The 10,082-nt window shown below is 45.8% G+C and overlaps 1 protein-coding gene across 1 annotated transcript in view; it reads right to left on the bottom strand.

Annotated features, from left to right (window-relative positions):
- Positions 1-10,082, bottom strand: part of LOC149290483 (uncharacterized) — a 426,035-nt gene that overhangs the window by 197,956 nt on the left and 217,997 nt on the right. The window lies entirely within an intron of this gene.

The raw sequence follows: 10,082 nt of genomic DNA, 5'->3' as shown, positions 1-10,082 counted from the left end.
TTGACATTTCCGGACTAAGTGGAAGGGTAGCCCTATGTAGAGTCATTGCGGAAGTCAAGACATGAGGTTACCAGCGCATGCATCATAGTTTCCATGTCCTCAGGTTCCAGAAAGAGGCACAGTTGGCGTATCAACCAAAGCTGATAACAGGCACTCCTTGCTGTCGCATCTATCTGAGCTGACATCTGGAGCTAAAGATTCAGGAGCACCCCCAAACTGCAGACATAGTCCTTTAGGGGAAGTGCGACCGCTTCCAGGACCAGTTGACAAACATCCATATCTGGATTAGGACCTCCAACAATCAGCATCTGTGTTTTTTCTGGATTCAGTTTCAGTCTGTTTTTCCTCATCCAGCCCATTACTGCCCCAAGACATTCATTCAGAGGGGAGATGCCTTCCTTAGTTGACGCTGAGATACCTGTGGGTGTCATGAGGATACTGATAGCACCCCGCCCCATGCCTCTGGATGATCTCTCGCAGCGGTTTCATGTAGATGTTAAACAGCATTGAAAGAAAGCATTCTTAAAGTTGTGCATAGATGGTACCTCACACCATACAACTTGCAAACATTACTAAGAACTCCACCTCAAGCTGTTTGAGAGGATGTAATACTAGAGGTACCTTCCTGCGCATGTGGTACGGTTGTCCAAGTGTATTTGCATTTTGGCACTCAGTAGTTAACTTAGTTTCAGAAATGAGTGATCAAAAGATTGTCCCTTCTCCAGAACTTTTATTGCTTTCAGTGTGTATTTATGAAAACAAGACATTGCACAATAAAGACATTATTGCATTTTTGTTGGCATTGGCCAGGATTGAAATTGCCAGGGCTGGGAAAACTGGATAGGTCAATATGACTGATTGGTGGTCTTGATTTTGGGATTTTTAGTTTATGGAAAAGCTCACTGATCAATGTAGAAGGTTGCGGGGTGGGATCTTCCTCTGCCTTTTGAAGAACGATGGTCCCACTTATATGTGATCTCAACCACATTGTAGCAGAAGTGGCCTTCCTTTGTAATAGGATTCCCTTTCGACGATTGAACTGGTGCAAAGAAGGTATCTCTGTCTTCTGAGTCCATCCCTGTTTTTATGTAATGTTGCCCTTTTACATCCCATGTGACCATGAATATTTGAAATTGGTTTTTAAGGTTTAAGAAAAAACAGCATTAGTGACAGGACACCGCCCCGAGGAACGCCAGATTTATGCTCCCTTTTAGAGGAGCAACTGTCCCCAAGCATCTCCATCTGGAATCTGCTTGAGAGATAGGACCAGAACCACTGCAACGCATTGCCCTTGATCCCCAATTCCCTCAGGCTTTCCATAAGGATGCCATGGTCAATGGTATCGAAGGCCTCTGTGAGATCCCAAAGCATCAACAGGGTCACACTTCACATGTCGATGCTCAAGGAAAGGTAATCTACTAAGGCGGCCATAACAGTTTCGACTCCGTATCCCACCCTGAAGCCAGTTTGAAATTGGTCCATATAATCCATTTCATCCAAGACCGCTAGGAGTTAAAGAGCAACTGCCCTCTCAATCATGTAGTTTACAAATAGAAGATGCGAGACCGGTCTGTAATTGTTCATCTCCAAGGGATCTAGGGGGACCTTTTCCATAAACAGCCGTAACACTGCTTCTTTTAAGCAAAATGGAAAATAGCCCTCCCTAAGAGAGGCATCTATGATATATCTCAGGTGAGTCCTAAGTGCATCTTCTCCTTGGAGGACCAGCCATGAAGGGCAAGGATCCAGAGGGAAAGTTGTCTTCTTCTCATTTCCAGGGAGCTTGACCACCTCCTTAGTACTCACAGATTCAAATTGATCCAGTATGATCTTATTCACAGAGTCACTGGACACCTGACCTATGGCCTCTGCAATAATGCTGGTATCCAAGTCAGGTCTTATCATTTAAAGCAGGGATCCTCAAACTCTGGCCTCCAGATGTTTTGGACTTCAGCTCCCAGAATCTCAGATCATTGGCCAAGCTGTCAGGGAGGGCATTATGAGGTAGGAAGGAAATTTGCATGTTGATTGTGATTGGCTGAGGGACAAAGAGGAAGGAGGAGCCTTTGTGGGGCTCTGGAAGTCTATTCAGATTGACTGTAGACTACTGAGGTAGGAAGGAAATTTGCATGTGTGCGGTGATTGGCTGAGGCTTCTGGGAGATGAAGTCCAAAACCCCCTCCCCTCCATGGCCATGCCTCTCTCCAATGGTTCCCACGGCGTCTATTCTCATAATAACCCCCCAAGTACCTGGGACCCAAGGAATCCTCCTAGTAGGGGGCAGGGAATGAAAGAGGGAGAGAAGACCTGGCAGGCCCCCTGCCTTTCTTTGGGAGAAGAAGAGGGGTTTCCTTCCTTCTTATAACCCCCCAAGGGCCCCCCAGAAGACCCTCCAACCATTCCTCTGAATGAACAAGGGCTCTCCCCACTTCCCTCCCTCCCTAAGAACAGACTGTGAGGGCAGCCATGGCTTCAAGGGCTGAGACTGTGCATACATAGATGCCCCCAAAGGCCCCTCCTCAGCATTCGCAGGGATTGCCAGGGCCTAGATGCTGCTGCTTATTCTGCTGGAGGCCTTTGCAGGAAAGGAAGGTATGGGCTGGGGGTTCAGCAGCCTCCCCTTCCTTCCTTCATTTCTTCCTTTGAGGAGATCGCAATGGAGGCCAAGGTGCAGAGCTGGACTCAGGAGGGAAAGCCAGGAAAGGAAGGCATTAGTTTTGAAATATAGCTGTCTCTGTGTATCCTGTATGTTTGTGTGTTTCTGTGCACGTATGTGTGTGTGTGCCCCTTCTGTTCTTATGGCTGGGAATGGAGCTGAGGACTGAGGAGAGAAAAAAGGGTCAGTTTGGGCAAATTCAGAACTTCTGTGCATCAAAGAGTCCAATGTGTTGAAATAGCAAAGAACTTTATTGAGAACACACAGAAATCCAGTGTTTAAGCCAGAACTGCCCACTACAATACAAACAATACATTAAAACCCCAAACGTTCAACATCACCCTCTTCCAAACCTAGCCTCACCCCCAATTCCCACAGTCTATGCTCCACAGGTAACAAGGCCCCCTTTGCCATTCCCAGAAACTAGCCCTTTCTGTTAATACCCCAAAATTTTCTTCAAACAACATCTCACACTTTGCAAAAGATATCATTTCTGTAACTATTCTATCCAGCTGCAACAAATCTCACCCCTCATCTACCTAACCAATCTCATGACCCACAATCCCCAGCCATATTGACAACCCAAAGCAATTACCTATACTATTAGCAATTAAAACCTAAACTTAAACAAATATGACTTTAAAACATAAACAGATATAGGGACAGACAAAGCAAATAAAATCATAAGGGCCTTTTCTTATTACGACAGGATTAAAAATATATTCTTTGTACTCCTTCTTGACAAATATAATGTTAGTTCATTACTGGGATTTCTGTAGCTTCTCTCCTGTGTGGCCTCTCTCATGTTTCACTTGGGCTGACTTGTCAGAAAAACCTTTCCCACAATGCTGGCATTTGTATGGCTTCTCTCCTGTGTGGACTCTCTGATGTTTCACTAGGTCTGAGTTTGAAGAAAAACCTTTCCCACAATGCTGGCATTTGTATGGCTTCTCTCCTGTGTGGACTCTCTGATGTTTCACTAGGTCTGACTTCCCAGAAAAACATTTCCCACAATGCTTGCATTTGTATGGCTTCTCTCTGGTGTGGACTCTCTGATGTTTCACTAATAATAATAATAATAATAATAATAATAATTTATTTATAGCCCGCCCAATCACAAGGAATCCAGGCGGGTTACAACAGTAAAAATAAAGATAATAAAATAAAATACAATAAATAAATAAAATACAATAAAATTAAAGAGAGTGAAGTGAGTACATTCACAGTTAGGCCTGATGGAAGTTGGGCCTCTCTTTTTCACTCCCTCCCAGGTCTGATGATGATGTCATGGAGGGAGGGCTCTTCTTCTTGAGGCAAGGATTTTATTTTAATTAATTTTAATTTAATTCTTCTCATTAAATTTAAGAGAAGAATTGGTGGACAGAGTGACATAAGTCACAGTAAATGGGGAGTAGAACTAGGTAGGGAAGGCCTGCCGGAAGAGATCTGTTTTAAGAGCCTTCTTAAAGGCTGTAAGAGTAGAAATGTCACGGATCTCCTTCCGCAGGTCATTCCATAGCTTTGGAGCTGCAATGGAAAAGGCCCTCTGGGTGACTGAAGTTAGCCTAGATTTTATTGGCTGAAGTAGATTCTTCCCCGAGGACCTTAGAGTGCGGGATGGGCAGTATGGAAGTAGGCGATCTCTTAAGTATTCTGGACCCAAGCCATCTAGGGCTTTGAAGGTAATCACCAACACCTTGTACCTTGCCCGGAAACTAATTGGCAGCCAGTGAAGGGATTTCAAAACCGGTGTTATGTGATCGGTACGACGAGTACCTGTAATTAACCTGGCTGCCCTATTTTGTACAAGTTAAAGTTTCTGAACTTGGCACAAGGGTAGCCCTATATACAGCGCATTACAGAAGTCCAATCGAGAGGTGACCAGCGCATGTACAACTGTTTCAAGGTCTCCCTGCTCCAGGAAGGGGCGCATCTGGCGTATCAGCCGAAGCTGATAACAAGTGCTCCTGACTGTCGCATCTACCTGAGCTGTCAGGTGAAGCGACGAGTCAAGGAGCACCCCTAAGCTGCGGACAGAGTCTTTCAGGGGAAGTGTGACCCCATCCAGAACTGGCTGACATAATTCCATACCTGGGCTTGGGTTTCCTATAACAAGTACCTCCGTCTTACCTGGATTCAGCTTGAGTCGGTTTTCCCTCATCCAGTCCATTACCGCCCCAAGACAGGCATTCAGAGGAGAGATGCCATCCATAGACACTGCATCAGTTTGAGACATAGAGAAATATATTTGGGTGTCATCAGCGTACTGATAACATCCTGCCCCATGTCTCCGGATGATTTTTCCCAGCGGCTTCATGTAAATGTTAAACAGCATAGGAGACAATATTGCGCCCTGGGGTACACCAAATTTTATCTCTCTTTTAGAAGAGCAACTGTCTCCTAGCGCCACCATCTGGAATCTGCCTGAGAGGTAGGACCGGAACCACTGTAGAACAGTGCCTCCGATACCTAACTCTCTCAGGCGTTCTAGAAGGATACCATGGTCGATGGTATCGAAGGCCGCTGAGAGGTCTAAGAGCACCAGCAGGGTCACACTTCCCCTGTCGATGCCTAGACAGAGATCATCAACTAAGGCGACCAAGGCCGTCTCAACTCCGTATCCTGCCCTGAATCCGGTTTGAAATGGGTCCAGATAATCAGCTTCATCCAAGACTGCCTGTAGTTGATTGGCGACCGCCCTCTCGATCACCTTGCTCAAGAATGGCAACAACGAGACTGGCCTATAGTTATTTCTATCCAGAGGGTCCAGGGAGGGCTTTTTTAAGAGTGGTCTGACCACTGCCTCCTTAAGACAAGAAGGCAGGGTACCCTCCCTGAAGGATGCATTGATTATATTTTTCAGCATCAGCTTGACTATATCACCCCCCCTGGACAGCCAGCCAGGATGGGCAAGGGTCAAGAGGGCAAGTCGTTTTTTTCAGATTACTAAGGAGCTTGTCCATGTCTTCAGTACTTACCGACTCAAATTGATCCAGTCTAACAGTAATGGCGGAGGCGTTGGATGCCTCTCTCATTGCTTCTGACTTAAAGTTGGCATCTAAATCAGCTCTTATCTGAGAGATTTTATCTGTGAAATAATCATTAAAAGCATTACAGTAAGCTATGGTTGACTCTAATAGAGGGTTCTGGGTGGGAGGCAGTTGTGTTAAACTCCTTACCACCCTGAACAGCTCAGCTGGACGAGATTTCACAGATGCGATAGATGCAGAGTAGAAAGATTTTTTGGCTGCATCTATCGCCATTTGATAGGACCTAAGAAAAGTCCTATGAAGTATCTTATCAGATATGAGTTGAGATTTCAGCCAATGCTTCTCTAGTCGTTGTCCAACCCGCTTCATTTGTTTAAGCTCTTCAGTGTACCAAGGGTTATGGTTTTTACTGGGTTGGAAAGGACGCTTGGGAGCGATCATGTCTATAGCTCTGGTGATGTTGTTATTCCATAAATTAACCAGAACTTCAACAGAGTCACTGGCACTGCCAACCATAGAACCCCCTAGGGCTTCTTGGAACCTAATGGGTTCCATCAGCCTTCAAGGGCGGACCATTTTAATTGGTCCTCCACCCCTAGAGGGAGGAATAGTAGCCTTCAGTCCAACCTTAACCAGAAAATGATCCGTCCATGATAATGCGGAGATACTAGTTATTTCTGCCCATGGATATGCCTGTTCGGTACAGAAGACCACATCAAGAGTATGACCTGCAGAATGCGTGGGCTCAGAGACTATCTGGGAGAGGCCCATGTTTGTCATGAAACCCATGAATTCCTGAGCCGCACCAGTAAGATTAGTCAAATCACCCTTGAGAGGGATGTTGAGGTCGCCCAGGACTAACAGCCTAGGCGATTCCAACATCAGCTCTGAGACTAGTTGTGTCAGCTCAGTTAGGGAGTCTGTTACGTTACAGGGTGGGCGATAGACCAACAGAATCCCCAAACTCTCCCTGGTCTTCAAGCGAAGGTAAATGCATTCAATGTGGTTTAATGCACGGATAGGTATCCTGGTTAAAGTGAGATTGTTTTTATGGATTATGGCTACGCCTCCCCCCTTCCCACTTCCCCTTATCTGCTCATTGACAGAGTACCCGGCCGGAAGGGCCTGAGCCCAGGTTACAGAGCTATCTGCTCCAAGCCAGGTCTCTGTGATACATGCCAGGTCAGCATTGTGATCTATCAGTAAGTCATAGATGATACGGGACTTATTCTTCACTGACCTGGCATTACATAAGAGCAGGGAAAGGTTTGGCGAATGGTTAGGCATGCTTTCCAGATCTTTTGGGGTAGCAAGGCGAATGGAAGGCGGAATAGATATCAGACATCTATCACGTCTTCTTCTGTAATGACCTTTTGCCCTGCTAATGCCATATCTTCCATTGCCCTGCACAACTTGAATTGCTGCTCCGTTGAAGACATCTAATCCCTCCCCTGAAACATACAATGATGGATATATATCTTGATTGACCTCAACACCCTCCATCTAACCAGTGTCTCGTAGTCCCCTAAATAGTCTGCAATCGATCTATTGTGACTTTTTAAGTAATGACAAAAACTGGGGACAGAATTCAATGGTCTTGAGACTAGGCAAGTGGAAGGAAGAGCAGAAAAGAGCCTCGCCCAGGCCTGACTGCTTCTGCGCCACCACTGTTGCTGGAGAGCCAATGGTGAAGAAGGCGGCAATGGAGTCCCGCCTTGGCCTCCGCTTCAGTTGCGTCGCTCTGGCAACCAGGCAGGTGGAAGGAGGGGCGGAAGAGAGCCTCGCCCAGGCCTGACTGCTTCTGCGCCACCACTGTTGCTGGAGAGCCGATGGTGAAGAAGGCGGCAATGGAGTCTCGCCTTGGCCTCCGCTTCAGTTGCGTCGCTCTGGCAACCAGGCAGGTGGAAGGAGGGGCGGAAGAGAGCCTCGCCCAGGCCTGACTGCTTCTGCGCCACCACTGTTGCTGGAGAGCCGATGGTGAAGAAGGCGGCAATGGAGTCCCGCCTTGGCCTCCGCTTCAGTTGGTCTGACTTTGAAGAAAAACATTTCCCACAATGCTGGCATTTATATGGCTTCTCTCCTGTGTGGATTCTCTGATGTTTCACTAGGTCTGACTTCGAATAAAAACATTTCCCACAATGCTGGCATTTGTATGGCTTCTCTCCTGTGTGGACTCTCTGATGTTTCACTAGGTCTGACTTTGAAGAAAAACATTTCCCACAATGCTGGCATTTGTATGGCTTCTCTCCTGTGTGGATTCTGTGGTGTTTTACTAGGTCTGACTTCGAAGAAAAACCTTTCCCACAATGCTGGCATTTGTATGGCTTCTCTCCTGTGTGGACTCTCTGATGTGTCACTAGGTTTGATTTCAATGAAAAACATTTCCCACAATGCTGGCATTTGAATGGCTTCTGTCCAGTGTGGACTCTCTGATGTGTCACTAGGTGTGACTTCAAAGAAAAACATTTCCCACAATGCTGGCATTTGTATGGCTTCTCTCCAGTGTGGACTCTCTGATGTGTCACTAGGTGTGACTTCAAAGAAAAACATTTCCCACAATGCTGGCATTTGTATGGCTTCTCTCTGGTGTGGACTCTCCGATGCATGACAAGGATTGATTTGTAAGCAAAACGTTTCCTACAATGCTGGCATTTGTGTGACTTCTTTCTTCTGTGGACTCTCTCATGAATCAAATGTTTTTCTGTAAAGAAGGACAATGACAGACAAGACTGAAAATCAGAGTTAAGAGAGGGGGGTGTTGCCCCATGATTTATCCCTCATTAACCCCTCCTTATTAGAGATTAAATTAATAAAGTTCCTGTGAGTAACCCAAGTATGACCCTGCTGCTTATGCCCCTAAATCCATTGAATGGTTGCATCCTTACTCATAGGAACTAGAAAGAATGGGGACTGCCTTGAATGATTCAGTAGAAGGAGATAGTCAAAGGACTGTTAAAAATATTCCTTTAACCATGTGCAAAAAAAACACTTTGATTGACAGGCAGCATCATATCCTGTGAGAGTGCCATAGAGTGCTGAGTCAGAGCCCAAGGCATGATGCAAGCTAACTGCAGAGGTCATTTCATGCTGTTTGGCACCAGGAGATGACTCCCAACCAATACAGTATGCAGCTCACATGCGGATTGGATTGGAGTTGTGTGTTCAGGAGACAGTGAAGTTGATGGAAGTCGGAGAGGAGAGCTTGCAAATATTTGTATTGTTTTGCAACTCAAGAGAGAGAACCTCCAAGGATTTCGAGGAAATCAATTGTGTTTGTGACTTATTTTTAGTGTGGAAAGTGGTCAGTCATTGCCAATGCCTATATCTGGATACTTGCTTCTGTACTCTGCTATGTTATTTTTGAGCTGCATCTGGGTGCATCACCTCAGATTGCAATGTACATTGGCTTGTGAACGCAATCAAAATTCAGAGCCAACAAGGACGTGAGGCATTTGCATCAAACACCCACTGAATTCAATTCGGTTTCACACCATTCTTCCCCCACACAGGAAATATTCTAAAGTGATATAAACCTTTCTGAACCCTTGGTTTCTGCCCCCAAGCACCAATTTCACTATAAATATCAGCCCAGACTTGATGTTCTTCAGTGTCAGTCCAGTTACAGACACTCTGTTTGTTTTCTTGGCTAAGCACCTCCATGCACTCACCAACCCCAATTGTCGCGGGAACTACTGACCTCTTCCCACTCCAAATCCTCAGCAACTGGAAGAAAGAGCTGGATAGATAACGTATCACCATTAACAAAGCCTTACATCTATTCACCACTCCCATCTTTGTTACCTAGTTCTTGCGTGTGTGTATGAACACTTATTTGTATGTGTCTGTGTGTTTTGCTTTCCCCCTAAATAAAACACAAAAACCTACTTCAAATCCCTCTGAATATCTGTTTGATTCAGGACCTGCTATAGCTTGGCTGAGTCCTGAGGTCACTATTGCCCCAGTAAAACTATTTTGTTCTATTCAGCTAATTCCTCTAAAAGCATAGATAGCACTTGCGGGTATCCTCCCTAGACTCGAGCAGTTTGGGTAACAAAGGACTTCTTGAATCAACCATGGAGCTAAGGAAGCTTAGGTAGGAAAAGAAACATTAGCGAAAAATGAATTTTTGTGTCAACTTTCCTCTCTTCATATACATTGCTGATAATTGCAATATGGAGCTCCTTAATATGTCTGAAAACAAGGCCTGAGCCATGTTCTCACAGTTCACTCAAACCCGTTCTTAAAATCTGTCAGGTTGGTGGCTGCCTCCCAATCCCCAAGGCCCCTCTCCTGGCCCTTCCCAGAGGTCCCTTCCTCTCTGCACAGAGCTAGGAGATCCTGGCTTTGCTCCTGCCTTCCCCTCCTGGCTCCCAAGGGCCTGATCTCCTTCCCTTTCTTCATCCGCTCTCCAACCTTCCCTCTTGCCCATCTGAACT

Source organism: Sceloporus occidentalis, unplaced genomic scaffold (assembly GCF_023333645.1).
Source record: "Sceloporus occidentalis isolate IW3139 unplaced genomic scaffold, rSceOcc1.0.p SCAF_39, whole genome shotgun sequence".
NCBI classification, from domain to species: Eukaryota; Metazoa; Chordata; class Lepidosauria; order Squamata; family Phrynosomatidae; genus Sceloporus; species Sceloporus occidentalis.
This window is presented reverse-complemented; position numbering and strand designations above follow the sequence as displayed.